General features: G+C 39.1%; 1 pseudogene; it reads left to right on the top strand.

Moving 5' to 3' along the window:
- The first annotated feature begins 535 nt into the window (after positions 1–535).
- LOC149390494 (putative glucan endo-1,3-beta-glucosidase BG4 pseudogene) lies at positions 536–1,706 on the top strand (annotated as a pseudogene).
- Positions 1,707–19,789: the final 18,083 nt, after the last annotated feature.

Below are 19,789 nucleotides of genomic sequence, written 5' to 3'. Positions count from 1 at the left end.
TCTGATAATAAACAAAGATGATCGGTGACAAAATTGTAAATAAATAGAAAGAATAAGAGTAATTCAGTTACAAATTAAAATTAGTGAGTAAGCCGAAAAGAAATAGAAATGTTGAAGGACTATTATTAGAGCAATTAAGTAAAATAAGATAGGGTAAGAGGTGATTTTGATAGCCACAAGCCTATAATTAGTGCACAATATAATGAAAGTTAATTGAATCCTGACATATGCACTGATAATATATAAGGAAATATATACACCTGGTTACAAGAAAAAATAAAACAGAATGTAAGTTAGGTTTCCCGAACAATTATCGGAATGTTGTTAATTAACGAAGGAAACTAAATATATATATATATATATATATATATATGTATATATATATATATATATATATATATATATACCAATATTAGGATTCATACATGAACAATCCGTATACTACAGCGTCATGCACAACATGCATCCTCTATAAAAACAGAAACCTAAAGAAGCAGTAGCAGAGCAAAACAATTTAGTCTGTCTTCAATAAGGCATGGAAAAGTACAGAGGTTTGTTTCTCCTATTCCTCCTCACGACACTGGTGGCAGCAGCGGAGTCGTCGCTGAACTTCGTGGGCGTAAACTATGGAACCCAAGGCAACAACCTTCCTGCGGCGAGGGATGTGATCGAGCTGTTCAAGCGCAACAACGTAGGGAGGATAAGGCTGTTCGAGCCGCTCCCGGAGGTTCTGGAGGCTCTGAGAGGAAGCGGGATCGAGATCTCCATGGGGATCCGAAACGAGGACCTCCCCGTCATGGCCTCCGATCCCGCCGCAGTGACCGCATGGATCGCCGCCAACATGGAGCCCTACATCGACGACGTGGGGTTCAACTACATCACCGTCGGCAACGAGGTCATTCCCGGGAGCCTCGGCCAGTACGTCCTCCCGGTGTTGCAATCGTTCCAGTCCGTGCTCACCGAGAAAGGATGGGCCGGCGTGAAAGCCACCACCGTCGTCCCTGCTTCCGCGTTGTCCTCGTCTTATCCTCCTTCCAGCGGCCAGTTCTCCGCTGAAGCCGTTCAAGATATGAGAGGCGTTATCAGGTATACTATCAACAAAATGCTTGATATACATTATATATTGCATGCATGGATGGTGACGAATATATAACAATAAATAAAGATCTTCTTCTATCCCTACTATTTATATAATCTAAATACCTATTTATGATTAAACTATTGGTATATATGTACACAGCTTGTTGTCGTCGATGGGGTCGCCGCTGATGATCAACGTGTACCCGTACTTTGCATACGCGTCAGACCCGGGGAGCGTGGGGCTGGACTACGCGCTGTTCACGGCGACGGGGGCGGTGGTGCAGGACGGGGCGCTGAGTTACGGAAACCTGTTCGACGCAATTGTGGACTCGTTTGTGTGGGCCATGGAGAGGGAAGGCGTGGCAGACGTCGACATCGTGGTGTCGGAGACGGGCTGGCCTTCCGCCGGCAATGGGGAGTACACCACCCCTACCCTCGCCTCCATTTACAACAAGAACTTCGTGGCCCGCATGGAGTCGCAGATCGGCACTCCCAAGCGGCCCGGCGCCTTCATCGAGGGCTACCTCTTTGCCACCTTCAACGAGAATCTCAAGCCCCCCGGCGTCGAACAGAACTTCGGCCTCTTTTATCCCGATATGACTCCCGTTTATCCGGTCTTCAACTAGAGATAGTCTAGAGTCTATCCACTCTTCGTCCTAACATATATACTAAATGAAAACCGCAATTCACTTCACTGTAGTCGTCTATCTATATATATATATATATATATATATATATATATATTTTTTTTATTCTTTTTCTTCGGTTGTAATAAGCAACCATGGATCCCACTAAAGTTTTTATATTTTGCACTTCTTATATTCTTATATTTATTCTCTCTCTCAAAGAAGAAAAGGTATAGAAGTCGTGGAGGATTTGAAGTAGCTACACTGTGGAAACTGCGGCCAAAATGATCACAACAAGTGAACATGTCTAATTGACTAAATTTTTAAACGTAAAGTTTGTACGTGTTGAGAAATAAGGTTGGTATCAAACACGAAAAATCGCTCCAATATCAATTGGTGGAAAGTCATAAGTTGGTATCAAACACGAACAATCGCTCTGATAGCAATTATTTGGGAATATAGATTGGGTATCAGACACACGAATGATCGATGTGATGCCATTTGATAGGTAAATTACTTCCCGAGGGTTAATTATGGTTCCCATGTATTGAACACGAGCATTCGTATCAATACTTCTTAATGCGTAATCAATCTGTTAACTCTTACAATATGTTTACTTGTGCGGAATATAAGAATACACGAACAATCGCTAATCATTAACGTAAACAATAATTATCAGGCTACTCAAAATCATTCAACAACAACACATCTAATATTGGGCAAACATTATCAACCTAATACCATAAGAGAATTTCGGATTACATACCTTTCGGCTCAGCTATTGATCTTCCACGCTCCTAACGTTTGGATCTCCTTGCATCTTCCGTCAGGGCTCTAAGGATCTTCAGATCTCAGCTGCTCCTTTATCCTTTGATCGTTGGATCTACAAGCTCTTGGACTCCTCATCGGCTCCTTGCTTCGTGCGTCAAGGCTCCAGGGATGTTTAGATCTCGGCTGCTCCTTCCTCGTTTAGTCTATGGATCTCCAACCTCTAAGACTCTTCGATGGCTCCTTGCTTCTTGGATCTTCGGATCTTCAAGCCTTCGGATTCTTCGCGGACTCTTTTGCCCAGATCTTCAAGCTCAGGTTGATCGATACCGTAGTCTCCTAAGATGTAATCTTCATAAGGAAATAGACCAAGGTGTAGGCCAACTCTTTTCTCACTAATTACTCCAACAAGGTGTTGGAATAATTATTTCTCTATTTGGAAGATGATATGAATGGATTTTCCAACTCCGGGGGAGAGGAAAAACGTCCAAGCCAAGAGGGAGAGAGGCTGCCAAAAATTCCAAGTGAGGAACAAGGTTGTTTGGTGATTTTCGCAGTACCTCAAGCCCCCTATTTATAGCTCTCTAACTTACCCAAAATAGAATATTCACTTACTTGATTTCATTTGATCTTATTCTAACTAATGTGGGATATTTATTCTATGAGGGGAACAAATCAAATACCGGCTTCAAGATACTTTAGTAAATAAATTATCCAAATCATATATGATATTTATTTATTGCTCGCTATAGAATATATTAATCAGTGATATTCTCAATAAATAACATAATTAATATATTATTTATTTATAACAATAAGAGATAATATTCTATAAATATGATAGTAGAGAATATCTCATTGATAGTCTCAATAAATAACAAAATTAATATATTCACTACTACAAAACTAGGATTCTACAACGCTTAAAAACAGTTGTAGAATGATTCTACAACGCTTCTCAAGCATTGTAAAATCCTGAGTTGTAGAAGATTCTACAACGCTTAAAAATCCGTTGTAGAATCCAACAGCTTTCTACAACGCTTAATTATCCGTTGTAGAAACTAAGCTTCTACAACGGATATTTAAGCGTTGTAGAAGCTTCTACAACGGTTTGAATCCATTGTGTAATTTTTAAATATTTTCAAACACCTCGCCGCGGCGAAGTATATATCTCGCCACGGCGAGATATTCTATAACGGATCTTCAACCCGTTGTAGAATCATTTCGCCATGGCGGCCATTATACTTCGCCGCGGCGAGTTGTTGTTGTCAATGGTGCCCACAAGAAGAGTAGTAGTGTCTATTTATGTACATTTGATGTCATATAGTCTTACGAAGACTCTTGCTTGAAATTGCTTATTCATTAATAAAAAGTTGAAATGATCATTCAATCTTCCTTGTCTGAAGCTTTATGATAAAACCATAGTCTTTTAGTCCATAAACAAACTAAACAACTTACGAAGAGACAAATGTAGATTTGCATGAACAAACTCTTCGTAGTTTGCTTAAAACGATATATTCGCAATCTTATGGTCAAAGGACTATTGACCTCAGTATGATTGTTAGAAGAATCTATGATGTCTGGTTATGAGGCATTGAGAGTTGGAGACTCTATAGTTCTTCTAGGTATCTTCCGAAGGTACTGAATTGACCAGTGCACTTCTAGAGACAATATAAGAACAAACCATTTAACCTCTTATGTCTCGAAGTCACTATGTATGAATTGCATCATATGCTTACCTTAATCCTGAAATGAGACATGCCATTTCACACCTTAGTATTCTCATTTGAGAAAGTCAGAGTTCGGACTCACTATGTCATTCCGAACAGGGCCTATTGGTGAAATACTAAGTTGTGAGTATGTCATGAGTAACTTTGTGAAGTTCTCATAGATATGGAATTCATGTACAAGATTGCTGAAATGCAATGTATGTCACCTCATGCTTTGTTCCTTGGAGTGTGAATAAATGAACTGGCCAGTGTCCAAATTGAGTCCTGACTCTTTTGGATGAAACAATGTGACTTGTTAGCTCCTCGTCAATACATTGTTTCTAACTTATTCACAAGCGACAAAGGAGTTGAGGAAATAACAGCTAGAAGGGTAAAATGGTAATTTAGTAAATCCCGACTAGCTGATGACATTCATGAAGGGTAGCATAGATAATATTCAGTGGATCCGCTCATCATAATTAGGTCGAATTCTTGAGTAGAAAATAAATTCATTTGAACCGAGAGATTTTCAGTGTCAGCTCTTTAGTGGAGTCAGTTGGCATTAAGCTAAACTTGGAAAAGGTTTGTGAACTTTTGAGTCCAAGTGTTTAGTTAAAGCTTTGTTCATTTGGGTCCATGAGGTCACTGTCACGAATCACATCGATAGGAATAGTTAAACTGGAAGCTAAGTCAAAACAAGAACGAAAATTGTCGAAAGGGTATTTTTGTCTTTTGAGACATAAGGATGAAATGGATGTCAATAAATTTTGACAAGTTCATTTGATGACTTAATGTCACTCGGCCATAATATGATTAATTGGGCCTTGTGAATTAATTTCGTTTCATAAGAATTTTATTGAAAATTCTTAATGGGCTTTTCTCATGTTGTTATGAACAAATGAAGAAGCTTCTAGAAGCTCCTTCTAGAGACATGTTGGGCGCCCATAATACCCAAAGAAAGAGAGTTTATTTTGTGCATAAATGTATATAGATACTTGCCAAAAGAAAAAGAGGAAACAAATTTGCATAAGGATGCTTAAGAATTTCGGCCAAGTAAGAAAAAGGCAAGGCAAGGCACATAAAAGGAAACAAATCCAAGCCTTCTAGAAGGCTGCCTTGGCCGTGTGGAATAAGAGGGAAATGGGCAATATTTGCTCATGAATATGTGATATTCTATAGAAGAGGAAACTACCTTATTGAAGGTGAGACCTCTCCTATAAATAGGAGCCTCATTCCACACTTTTCATTCATGCAAAGTTTTAGAGATTGAGAGCTTCTCTCTCTAGACTTGGCCGCCCCTTCCTCTCTCTCTCTCTAGTTTATATTTTCGATTATTTCTTGTCTTGGCACCTAGGTCCTCACTCGACCTAGTGTTTAGCTCTGCGACTTCGAGACTCGTTCTCAAGTCGTAGTGTTTAAAAGTGCCCACTCACTGATTCCTTCTTTTCGAGTGATTTAGTGATAGAAACTTTCGTGGTTGCTCGAGTTGCCGAGGAAAGGAAGAGAGACGTGCTGCGAGGGGAGACGAGCGTTGCAACTTTCCAAAAGCTTCTACAAGGTTCAAGCTTCAAGAAAGGTTAGTAACTTTAATAGCTCATATTAGTTTTTATTTACATGTACATGCTCTTGTCTAGGTTAGTAAAAACTAGTTTTACTTAAAAAGAAAATTTTTAAAATTCCGCCGCTTAACGAAGCGTTAAACTTTTTCTTAAACCCTAGATCGATTCCAACAAATGGTATCAGAGCTATGGTCAAAGGAATGCATGTGCATGTTTTTAAATTATGAGCTTGAAAATCGTTTTCGAAAGTTTACTAATTTTGTGACAATTTAGAATTGTAATCTTAGATTTTTTTTTAATTTATTGCTCATGCCTTTAAATTAAAAACCATGTTGATTTTCTATGAGTTTGGGATGATGTTAAAACACATTAGAATCAGTTCTAAAAGTTTTTAATTTTTTATATTGAAAAATGTGTTTTAAAGGTTTGAGATTTTTCGAGTAAATTTTGTGACTAGTTTTATTTTTTTGCTAGTTTCGTTTATTTACTTGAATCGTTTTATGCATGTTGTTATTTCTTTTATTCTATGTTATTACCCTGCTAATAAAACACAAATAAAAGCTTTAAACAATATCTTAAAACGTTCCGTTACACTCGATTCTTTTTCGCACCTAAAAGGACGAAGCTTTAATTTATTTCTTTTTCTTCGAGCTGGAATGTAAACCCGCATTAAAAGCGGCATAACTCTCTGCTCAGAATTTATTTAATGATTCTTGAATCAAATTAAAGCTCTGTCTGTCCTCTGTCCAATGCCACCGGTTTCGGCTCAAAACGACATCGGAGCCGCCAGTTATGGCGATTTTACTCCGAGGTGCGCGGCTGTCTGAAACTCCAGTTTTTTAGAAATCCGGATTTTCAAACCCCACTACCATGAGTTATAGAACTCTAATGAGAAAACTTTCTTGAGCAAAAATGTTTTTCATATGATTATAAACATGATGTGTAAAGATTAAAAGTTTTGATTTTTGAAAGATTAATTGAAATTGAATTTTTACAAAACTAGTTTGAATTTTGAAAAACCGTTTTCACTTTCAAACTTGAAAATATTTTGTCATCCAAATCAAATAAGTTTTCAAAATGTTTTCAAAACTATATCTATATCACATATGTTCAAAATCTATATGCTCTTGAAATTTTGAGTGGGAGGTCTCTTTGTAGACAAAACCGAAAAATAAAAAGATGTGTAATCTCAAACTTTCAAGTGTTCGAGTGAGTTGAAGTTCACACTTCCCTCACGCACTTTCCCGAAATAGAAAATAGGAAAAGATCGAGTATGTCCCTTGTGCCTTTATGCACTAATACTGCTCTGAACATGTCGATCTAGGATTCTCTTCTAGTTGTCCGCTCTGTCGCTCTCTAACTAGGAAATCTGTTTCCGAACTTAAAAGAGTCGATGAACCATCTCCAAAAACTAAGTGGGAGGGTTATACTCGTTGTTTGTAACCCGCGATCCCCAACACTAATGAAAGATGCAATAACGTGGGACTAAGAGCCGCTCTTGCGACCCTCACTTAAATGTGAGTACTCCAAGGCGTTGTTGCTTCGATCATTGCTCAATGAGCTACGTCCGAGAATGATGCAATGATGGCAAGGCCTCCCCTTGGGGGATTGTTTTTCAAAGCTGATCTTTTGGACTAAGTGGTTGGTTGCACACTTAGGCTCAATCCCTAGTATCCTTCCTTAAGGCTCTGCGAAAGGATATGAGTGATCAAACCAATTTACAAGGTGGCTAGTCAAAATGATGTACTGACATCTTGGCTTAGCATTAATGATGTGTCATTTACTTATAAATAGAGATTTTTTGCGGCCTTCTCTTGAGGGAGTAAATTATCGTTTGGTTTATAACACCTTTGGGTTTTACAAAAGTCTTAATGAAACTTAAATCCTAAACCAAAGACTAATCATAAACTTGTTTCAACTGTTATAGGCAATATGTCTCTCAACCCTCTCTCAACAATTCTTTCCTCGAATAAACTCGAAGGCGACAATTACGTCGACTGGAAACGTAACCTCGACATAGTCCTTACTGTCGACAAGCACAAATGGGTTCTCACCACCCCCTGTCCTCAAACGAATGATGATTCGACGCAAGAGGAGAAAGACGTCCTGGCGGCCTGGGTTCGATCCGATGAGATTGCGAGATGCTATATTTTGGCATCGATGAACAATGTGTTGCAACAACAACATCGTGATTTCGAAACTGCCACCGATATGCTCTACAATCTCCATGAGATGTTTGGAGGGCAAGGACGTCAAGCTAGGCAACAAGCGGTCCGACAATTCATGAACTGTCGTATGAAGGCTGGAACTCCCGTTAGAGATCATATGATGCTGATCATTAGCTATCTCAACGAGATGGAGATTCTTGGATCTGAGATTGATGGGGAGACTAAAATAGATATGATCTTGAAAACTCTCCCCGAAACCTTTGATACCTTCAAATTGAATTATTCCATGAACAAGCTGGAGTACACTGTTACCGAGCTCATGAAGGAACTTCAAACCACTGAGGCACTCACTAAGAAAAAGAGGGCTCAAGGAGAAGTACATGCTACTGCCTCCACCTCTGGATCTAAGAAGAGACCTCGCAACGCCGAGAAGAAGAACCAACCTAAGGTTCAAACGAAGAAGAAGGCGCCAAAGGCTCCGAAGGTGGACAAGTCTAAAGACAAGTGCCACCACTGCAACGAGCCTGGTCACTGGCGTAGGAACTGTCCCGCCTACCTCAAAACCAAAGCTAAAGGTATTGTACTTGTTACTGAAGCCTGTTTAGTAGCTGATAATGTATCATAGTGGATTATTGACTCCGCTGCTACTAACCATATTTGCTGCTCCTTGACTGGTTTTAGGAAAAGCAAAAGCTTAGAGGATGGCGACTTCTGCTTCAAGTGGGGTGATGAGAGCGTGGTGTCTGCGAAGGCTGTGGGATCCGTGACGCTATCTTTTGAAGATCGAACTTTAAATTTGAATAATGTTTATTATGTTCCTTCCTTTGGGAAAAACCTAGTATCTCTTGCTCAACTTTTCGAGCAAGATTATTATTTAAAGTTTATAAAGAATGGAATTCGTATTTCTTTTTCTAATTCTTTCGTCACTGATGCATGTATGAAAAATGGTCTTTTTTACATCTATCCCACTCAACCTTCTCTTTTAGACACCGAAATAGATAACGATCTAATTAGGGAGCCAAAGAGGATCAAACTTTCTGAATCCTCCGATCTAACAAAATCAACATACCTCTGGCACTTAAGACTTGGTCATATCAGTCTAGATAGGATTAAGAGACTTGTGAGGGATGGTCCACTCCAAGCCTCTGCAATAGGTTCACTACCTACTTGTGAATCCTGCATAGAAGGAAAAATGACTAAGCGACCTTTCTCCGATAAGGGTCGAAGAGCCACTGAGTTGCTGGAACTAATACATTCTGATGTATGTGGTCCGCTCAACCAACAGGCACGTGGAGGATACGAATACTTCGTTACCTTCACTGATGATTACTCAAGATATGGGTTTGTCTATTTGCTTAAACACAAATCCGAGACCTTTAACGTATTTAAGGTCTTTAGGGCTTTAGTGGAAAAGCAAACTGGCAAAGTGATCAAAACCCTTCGATCTGATCGAGGTGGTGAGTATATGTCTGGAGAGTTCGATGACTTTCTTAAAGAAGAAGGTATCGCTTCTCAGCTTACCGCGCCTGGCACACCTCAACAAAACGGAGTGTCAGAGAGAAGAAACCGAACTCTTATGGAGATGGTTAGATCAATGATGAGTTACTCATCACTCCCGCTTTCCTTTTGGGGATATGCCCTCGAAACAGCCGCCTACATTCTGAACCAAGTTCCGTCCAAAACGGTTCCTGGTACTCCTTATGAACGATGGACTGGCCGTAAAGTGAATCTTGGCCGCATCCGAATTTGGGGTTGCCCTGCACACGTGCTGAGGCAAAAGACTAGCAAGTTGGCTAGTAGGTCAGAATTGTGCCTGTTTGTAGGATATCCGAAGGAAACCAAAGGTTTTACTTTCTATAGTCCCGAGGACGATAAGACTTTCGTTAGCACGAATGCTCGTTTCCTTGAGGAGGACTTTATGAAGGATGCAAAACCTAGAAGTAAAATTGTGCTTGAAGAAAAGTTGGGTGAGGAAGCTTCTACCTCGTCTGTAAGAACTGTTCTTACCCCAACTGAAACACAACCTAACTCATCAGAATCTCGTCAAGTAGTACTTCGACGTAGTGGGAGGGCTACTCAAAAGCCTGACAGGTACATGTCTTATGGAGACTCTCTTGTAGCCGTCTCCGACATGGATGACCCTGTTTCCTATAGCCAAGCAATGGCTTGTTCTGAATCAAACCTTTGGCTTGACGCCATGAAAGTTGAGATGCACTCGATGTATGTCAATAAAGTCTGGAAACTTGTAGACCTTCCTGAAGGGATTAAACCCGTAGGGTGTAAGTGGATATACAAGAAGAAAAGGGGTCCTGATGGGAACGTTGAGACGTTCAAAGCACGACTTGTGGCGAAGGGTTATACCCAACAAGAAGGGATTGACTATGAAGAAACCTTCTCGCCAGTCGCGATGCTTAAATCCATCCGCATACTCCTATCCATAGCTGCAGCTCTCGACTATGAGATCTGGCAAATGGATGTCAAGACAGCCTTTCTTAATGGCAATCTTGACGAGCGCATTTACATGGCTCAACCAGACGGTTTCGTGGATAAAGGTCAAGAGACCAAGGTTTGTGAGTTGCTTAAATCCATTTATGGACTAAAGCAAGCATCTAGGTCATGGAATATTAGATTCGATGAAACTGTAAAGAGCTTTGGCTTTGAACAGTCAATAGATGAGCCTTGTGTTTACAAGTTAATACACGAAGGCAAAGTTGTGTTTCTGGTACTATATGTCGATGATATACTACTCATTGGTAATGACGTGGGTAAGTTATCTGAGGTTAAGGTCTGGCTAGCAAAGCAATTCGATATGAAGGATCTAGGAGAAGCCGCGTACATTCTGGGAATCCAAATCTTTCGAGATAGGAAAAACCGGACCCTGTCGCTCTCTCAAGCATCTTATATTGATAAGGTGATGGATCGCTTCTCGATGCAAGACTGCAAGAGGGGCCAAACACCCTTTAGGCATGGAGTTTCACTCTCTAAGGACCAGTCTCCCAAGACTGCACAAGAGATTGAAGACATGAGGAAAATTCCTTACGCCTCTGCCGTAGGAAGCCTTATGTATGCTATGCTTTGCACTAGACCTGACATCTGTTTCGCCGTTGGCATAGTTAGCCGTTTCCAATCCAACCCTGGACCCGAGCACTGGGTTGCTGTTAAGCATGTTCTTAAGTATCTTCGAAGAAGTAGGAATATTATGCTTACATACTCAGGTACTGACCTGACTATGACGGGATATACCGACTCCGATTTTCAAGCGGATAAGGATTCCAGGAAATCCACTTCGGGATCTGTGTTCATCCTTAATGGTGGAGCTGTTGTGTGGAGAAGTATTAAGCAATCTTGCATTGCTGACTCCACAATGGAAGCAGAATATGTGGCTGCTTGTGAAGCATCCAAAGAGGCTGTATGGCTTAGAAAATTCCTTAAGTGTTTGGAAGTTGTTCCAAACGTCGACGAGCCCATGACCCTTTATTGTGATAATAGTGGGGCTGTCGCTAACTCAAAGGAACCTAGAAGCCATAAGCACTCTAAACATATTGAGAGGAAATACCATTTGATTCGAGAGATCGCGCAACGCGGAGACGTGGAGGTGAAGTAGATCTCTGGAAGATCCATTCACCAAGGCCCTAGCGAACATGGTCTTCGACCAACTTCGAGAGGGATTAGGCATGTAGGACTACACACATCTTCTTTGAGTCAAGTGGGAGTTTGTTGTCAATGGTGCCCACAAGAAGAGTAGTAGTGTCTATTTATGTACATTTGATGTCATATAGTCTTACGAAGACTCTTGCTTGAAATTGCTTATTCATTAATAAAAAGTTGAAATGATCATTCAATCTTCCTTGTCTGAAGCTTTATGATAAAACCATAGTCTTTTAGTCCATAAACAAACTAAACAACTTACGAAGAGACAAATGTAGATTTGCATGAACAAACTCTTCGTAGTTTGCTTAAAACGATATATTCGCAATCTTAGGGTCAAAGGACTATTGACCTCAGTATGATTGTTAGAAGAATCTATGATGTCTGGTTATGAGGCATTGAGAGTTGGAGACTCTATAGTTCTTCTAGGAATCTTCCGAAGGTACTGAATTGACCAGTGCACTTCTAGAGACAATATAAGAACAAACCATTTAACCTCTTATGTCTCGAAGTCACTATGTATGAATTGCATCATGCTTACCTTAATCCTGAAATGAGACATGCCATTTCACACCTTAGTATTCTCAGTTGAGAAAGTCAAAGTTCGGACTCACTATGTGATTCCGAACAAGGCCTATTGGTGAAGTACTAAGTTGTGAGTCTGTCATGAGTAACATAGATATGGAATTCATGTACAAGATTGCTGAAATGCAATGTATGTCACCTCATGCTTTGTTCCTTGGAGTGTGAATAAATGAACTGGCCAGTGTCCAAATTGAGTCCTGACTCTTTTGGATGAAACAATGTGACTTGTTAGCTCCTCGTCAATGCATTGTTTCTAACTTATTCACAAGCGACAAAGGAGTTGAGGAAATAACAGCTAGAAGGGTAAAATGGTAATTTAGTAAATCCCGACTAGTTGATGACATTCATGAAGGGTAAACATAGATAATATTCAGTGGATCCGCTCATTATAATTAGGTCGAATTCTTGAGTAGAAAACAAATTCATTTGAACCGAGAGATTTTCAGTGTCAGCTCTTTAGTGGAGTCAGTTGGCATTAAGCTAAACTTGGAAAAGGTTTGTGAACTTTTGAGTCCAAGTGTTTAGCTCAAGCTTTGTTCATTTGGGTCCATGAGGTCACTGTCACGAATCACATCGATAGGAATAGTTAAACTGGAAGCTAAGTCAAAACAAGAACGAAAATAGTCAAAAGGGTATTTTTGTCTTTTGAGACATACGATGAAATGAATGTCAATAAATTTTTTGACAAGTTCATTTGATGACTTAATGTCACTCGGCCATAACTTGATTATTGGGCCTTGTGAATTAATTTCATTTCATAAGAATTTTATTGAAAATTCTTAATGGGCTTTTCTCATGTTGTCATGAACAAATGAAGAAGCTTCTAGAAGCTCCTTCTAGATGAGATAGGCGTCCATAATACCCAAGGAAAGAGAAAATATTTTGTGCATAAATGTATCAAGATACTTGACAAAAGAAAAAGAGGTGAAGTAGATCTCTGGAAGATCCATTCACCGAGGCCCTAGCGAACATGGTCTTCGACCAACTTCGAGAGGGATTAGGCATGTAGGACTAGTCACATCTTCTTTGAGTCAAGTGGGAGTTTGTTGTCAATGGTGCCCACAAGAAGAGTAGTAGTGTCTATTTATGTACATTTGATGTCATATAGTCTTACGAAGACTCTTGCTTGTAATTGCTTATTCATTAATAAAAAGTTGAAACGTTCATTCAATCTTCTTTGTTTGAAGCTTTATGATAAAACCTTAGTCTTTTAGTCCATAAACAAACTTAACAACTTACGAAGAGACAAATGTAGATTTGCATGAACAAACTCTTCGTAGTTTGCTTAAAACGATATATTCGCAATCTTAGGGTCAAAGGACTATTGACCTCAGTATGATTCTTAGAAGAATCTAGGATGTCTGGTTATGAGGCATTGAGAGTTGGGGACTCTATAGTTCTTCTAGGTATCTTCCGAAGGTACTGAATTGACCAGTGCACTTCTAGAGACAATATAAGAACAAACCATTTAACCTCTTATGTCTCGAAGTCACTATGTATGAATTGCATCATGCTTACCTTAATCTTGAAATGAGACATGCCATTTCACACCTTAGTATTCTCATTTGAGAAAGTCAAAGTTCGGACTCACTATGTGATTCCGAACAAGGCCTATTGGTGAAGTACTAAGTTGTGAGTCTGTCATGAGTAACTTTGTGAAGTTCTCATAGATATGGAATTCATGTACAAGATTGCTGAAATGCAATGTATGTCACCTCATGCTTTGTTCCTTGGAGTGTGAATAAATGAACTGGCCAGTGTCCAAATTGAGTCCTGATTCTTTTGGATGAAACAATGTGACTTGTTCGCTCCTCGTCAATGCATTGTTTCTAACTTATTCACAAGCGACAAAGGAGTTGAGGAAATAACAGCTAGAAGGGTAAAATGGTAATTTAGTAAATCCCGACTAGCTGATGACATTCATGAAGGGTAAACATAGATAATATTCAGTGGATCCGCTCATTATAATTAGGTCGAATTCTTGAGTAGAAAACAAATTCATTTGAACCGAGAGATTTTCAGTGTCAGCTCTTTAGTGGAGTCAGTTGGCATTAAGCTAAACTTGAAAAAGGTTTGTGAACTTTTGAGTCCAAGTGTTTAGCTCAAGCTTTGTTCATTTGGGTCCATGAGGTCACTGTCACGAATCACATCGATAGGAATAGTTAAACTGGAAGCTAAGTCAAAACAAGAACGAAAATAGTCAAAAGGGTATTTTTGTCTTTTGAGACATATGATGAAATGAATGTCAATAAATTTTTTGACAAGTTCATTTGATGACTTAATGTCACTCGGCCATAACTTGATTATTGGGCCTTGTGAATTAATTTCATTTCATAAGAATTTTATTGAAAATTCTTAATGGGCTTTTCTCATGCCAAATGAAGAAGCTTCTAGAAGCTCCTTCTAGATGAGAATGGGCGCCCAAATACCTAAGAGAAAGAGAGTTTATTTTGTGCATAAATGTATTTAGATACTTGCCAAAAGAAAAAGAGAAAACAAATTTCCTCCAAGAGGAAAGTGGGAATCGGCCAAGTGAGAGACAAGGCAAGGCCTTGAACAAAATAGGAAACAAATCAAGGCTTCTAGAAGCCTTGAGTTGGCCGAGTGTCTCAAAGGGAAAAAAGAGGAAATTGCTCTTGAATATGTGATATTCTATAGAAGAGGAAACTACCTTATTGAAGGTGAGACCTCTCCTATAAATAGGAGCCTCATTTCCTCACATTTCATTCATCCTAAGTTTAAGAGATTGAGAGACTCTTTCTCTAGAACTTGGCCGAAAATCCTCTCTCTCTCTCTAGTTTATTTTCGATTTTTTCTTGTCTTGGCACCTAGGTCCTCACTGTTGTCAATGGTGCCCACAAGAAGAGTTGTAGTCTTTATTTTGTACATTTGATGTAATAAAGTCTCATGAAGACTCTTGCTTGTAATTGCCTATCTATTCATTAATAAAGTTGAAACGTTCATTCATTCTTTCTTTGTTTGAAGCTTTATGATAAAACCTTAGTCTTTTAGTCCATAAACAAACTTAACAACTTACGAAGAGACAAATGTAGATTTGCATGAACAAACTCTTCGTAGTTTGCTTAAAACGTTATATTCGCAATCTTAGGGTCAAAGGACTATTGACCTCAGTATGATTGTTAGAAGAATCTATGATGTCTGGTTATGAGGCATTGAGAGTTAGGGACTCTATAGTTCTTCTAGGTATCTTCCGAAGGTACTGAATTGACCAGTGCACTTCTAGAGACAATATAAGAACAAACCATTTAACCTCTTATGTCTCGAAGTCACTATGTATGAATTGCATCATACTTACCTTAATCCTGAAATGAGACATGCCATTTCACAACTTAGTATTCTCATTTGAGAAAGTCAAAGTTCGGACTCACTATGTGATTCCGAACAAGGCCTATTGGTGAAGTACTAAGTTGTGAGTCTGTCATGAGTAACTTTGTGAAGTTCTCATAGATATGGAATTCATGTACAAGATTGCTGAAATGCAATGTATGTCACCTCATGCTTTGTTCCTTGGAGTGTGAATAAATGAACTGGCCAGTGTCCAAATTGAGTCCTGATTCTTTTGGATGAAACAATGTGACTTGTTAGCTCCTCGTCAATGCATTGTTTCTAACTTATTCACAAGCGACAAAGGAGTTGAGGAAATAACAGCTAGAAGGGTAAAATGGTAATTTAGTAAATCCCGACTAGCTGATGACATTCATGAAGGGTAAACATAGATAATATTCAGTGGATCCGCTCATTATAATTAGGTCAAATTCTTGAGTAGAAAACAAATTCATTTGAACCGAGAGATTTTCAGTGTCAGCTCTTTAGTGGAGTCAGTTGGCATTAAGCTAAACTTGAAAAAGGTTTGTGAACTTTTGAGTCCAAGTGTTTAGCTCAAGCTTTGTTCATTTGGGTCCATGAGGTCACTGTCACGAATCACATCGATAGGAATAGTTAAACTGGAAGCTAAGTCAAAACAAGAACGAAAATAGTCAAAAGGGTATTTTTGTCTTTTGAGACATATGATGAAATGAATGTCAATAAATTTTTTGACAAGTTCATTTGATGACTTAATGTCACTCGGCCATAACTTGATTATTGGGCCTTGTGAATTAATTTCATTTCATAAGAATTTTATTGAAAATTCTTAATGGGCTTTTCTCATGCTGTCATGAACAAATGAAGAAGCTTCTAGAAGCTCCTTCTAGATGAGAATGGGAGCCCAAATACCTAAGAGAAAGAGAGTTTATTTTGTGCATAAATGTATTTAGATACTTGCCAAAAGAAAAAGAGGAAACAAATTTCCTCCAAGAGGAAAGTGGGAATCGGCCAAGTGAGAGACAAGGCAAGGCCTTGAACAAAATAGGAAACAAATCAAGGCTTCTAGAAGCCTTGAGTTGGCCGAGTGTCTCAAAGGGAAAAAAGAGGAAATTGCTCATGAATATGTGATATTCTATAGAAGAGGAAACTACCTTATTGAAGGTGAGACCTCTCCTATAAATAGGAGCCTCATTTCCTCACATTTCAATCATCCTAAGTTTAAGAGATTGAGAGACTCTCTCTCTAGAACTTGGCCGAAAATCCTCTCTCTCTCTCTCTCTCTAGTTTATTTTCGATTTTTTCTTGTCTTGGCACCTAGGTCCTCACTCGACCTAGTGTTTAGCTCTGCGACTTCGAGACTCGTTCTTAAGTCGTAGCGTTTAAAAGTGCCCACTCACTGATTCCTTCTTTTCGAGTGATTTAGTGATAGAAACTTTCGTGGTTGCTCGAGGTGCCGAGGAAAGAAAGAGAGACGTGCTGCGAGGGGAGACGAGCGTTGCGAACTTTCCAAAAGCTTCTTCAAAGTTCAAGCTTCAAGAAAGGTTAGTAAACTTCTAGCTCATATTGGTTTTTAATTACATGTACTTGCACTTGTCTAGGTTAGTAAAAACTGTTTTACTTGTAAAAGAAAATTTTTAAAATTCCGCCGCTTACCGAAGCGTTAATTATTTTCTCAAACCCTAGATCGATTCCAACAGTGACCACTCTGAATTAAGATTAAGTCTCACTGTGACCATCATAGCAACCTCGATTGGCGTGTCGTACTGCTGCTTAAACGACACATTAACAACCAAAGTCTATCTGGTTCATGCACATACCAAATGTGCAGAATGCTCCTCCCAAGTGATCAACCTTTCACTTATGTCCAACACATGTGATTTTTGACCCAGCTATCCAGACGTTGATTAATTACCGACCATGTTATATCTCACCACCCGAACTTAGAAACCCATCATGTAATTCAGTTTAATACGGAGGCTATAAATGATAGTTATTAATTCTAACTAGAAAATAACTCAGTAATCAATAATGCTAATAAAATAAACATTCTATCATATTCCATTATCATTCACGTCTATTTTGGCATTTCATATTCAATTTTTTTCCATATTATCTTTGTTGTTTCGATAAGCTGGCTTTATTTTTTAGTGCAAGTTGTAAGAAAAGATGTCGGTCATCATGTTTCAAATTATGTTAAGACATTCTTCCTCTTGTGCGCAGACTGTTATTCTGGCAAGTTTCCAGTTTCGCCAGATTACCCCGCTGGTGACTTTATTGCGTGATATTCTTGCAAGTATGGGCAACAAAACCCTAGTTTCACTTCCAGATTTGTATGACTGCTACAAAAGCCTTGCGCTACCCCCTTAGCAGTCTTCGACGCTTTGTCAAAATACTTTAGGTTCCTAGACGTGCACGATTGGCGGACTGGGAGACTTTGTGTATTGATAAGAGCGGTGTCATTCATCAAATACTATTCGAGAAGATTGAGTTTTTGAGTGATTTGGGTTCTGTGTTTACATGATTGAAGTGTCACGTGCGATTGAAGATTGGAGTCGACCGAGCATAGGCGTCTGCTCGAAGAATGGTATTGAGAGGGGTTCCAATTCAAGGGGAGTCATTGGTCTAGGTATTCACTCGTGGTAATAGTTTCTAGGGTTTTGATTTGGTGTTGTAATCATATAAGACCTTGCTTGTACTATTGACTACTATATAATGAAATCCTTTCCACTAGCATAGTACCTCCGGACGTAGGTGATGTTTCACCGAACTAGGTAACCATATTGTGTGTCTTTAATTTATCGCATTGTTTGTTGATTATCTATTATCTATGTTTAAGCAAGTTTTCAGACATATTGTCAATACATTGTGTGCGACATCTTCTCTTTGTGACTAATCAGAATTTCAATTGGTATCAGAGCAGACACCTAGATCTTTGGGTGGTTTCCTGGGTATTTTATTATGTTTACCAGAGATGAATATTTCCATAAAAGGAGGGTCTGTCAATCGTCCTCGAGTTCTTGATGGAACCAACTATGGTTAATGGAAAACTCGAATAAGAGCCTTTATGAAATCCCTCGACAGCAAGACTTGGAAGGCGGTGATCCATGGTTATTGGAAAGCTGAGAATGACTGGAGCCCTACTGAAGATGAGACTGCATTGGGTAATTCTCGTGCACTCAACGCTATATTTAACAGGGGTGATAAAAATATTTTTAGGCTTATAAACACATGCACGAGTGCCAAAGAAGCTTAGGAAATTCTTGCTGTCGCCTATGAGGGAACCACTAAAGTTCGCGAGCAGAAGCTTCAATACATCACTACAAACATTGAAGCGCTCACAATATTTGAAGATGAATCTGTTGCCAACTTCAACGTGCGTATTCGAGATCTCGCTAATGAGTTATACTCTCTCGGAAAACCTATGATGGATGAAGATCTGGTCTGCAGGTCTCTTGTCAACACTAGTACAAAATATAGCATCAGGTGCGACAAAAGTCGCACCTGAAAGCGCCACAGTCGCACCTGAAAGTCATCACTATCAGGTGCGACAGTTTAGGTGCGACTTCTCACACCAAAAGTCGCACCTAAATATACTCCAAAATAAGATATTAAAGCGGGATATATAGTATCAAATGCGACTAGTCGCATCTGATACTTTCGCGGGAAAAGTATCAGATGCCACTAATCGCACCTGATAGTAATTCTTTGCCTAATATTTTGGCGGGTTACAGTACAATCAGATGCGACTAGTCGCATCTGATACTTTTCTCGCGAAATTATAAGATGCGACTACTCGCATCTGATTGTCTATAGTTTTTTTTTAAAAAATGTTGATTCTAATATAATCAGCCTATAAAAAATCTATTAGAATCAATATTTTTTTGTTAAATTAATTAAATAACTTTAATTAGAATAATTATATAAATATTAATTAGAATAATTATATAAATAATTTAATAGAAATTCTAATATTAAATTCATAAAATTGATAATTTACGTTCAATAAATTAAAAAAATTACAATCTATTCCTTTTGTTTCCCTTTTCACTCGAAGTCTTCCAATTCTTGAATGCACGGCCTCCTCTTCCGCCAGATCTTCCTCGTGCGCTACCGAATCGGGCGTCTGAGCATTCGGCATTGAAGCTGGTGGCGGCATCTGAGTATTTGGCATTGAAGCGGATGGCGGCGTCTGAACATTCGGCATTGAAGCTGATGGCGGCGTCGTCCTAGGGTGCATCATCACGGGGGATGTCTGCATGGGAGACGGATGCTGCTGTGTGTAGGCAAAGAACTGTCGCCGAAACGCCTCCATCTGAGCT

The sequence above is a fragment of the Urtica dioica genome, chromosome 7 (genome assembly GCF_054948205.1).
Source record: "Urtica dioica subsp. dioica isolate 48M chromosome 7, U.dioica_male_clone48M_v1_H2, whole genome shotgun sequence".
Classification (NCBI taxonomy): domain Eukaryota; kingdom Viridiplantae; phylum Streptophyta; class Magnoliopsida; order Rosales; family Urticaceae; genus Urtica; species Urtica dioica.
This window is presented reverse-complemented; position numbering and strand designations above follow the sequence as displayed.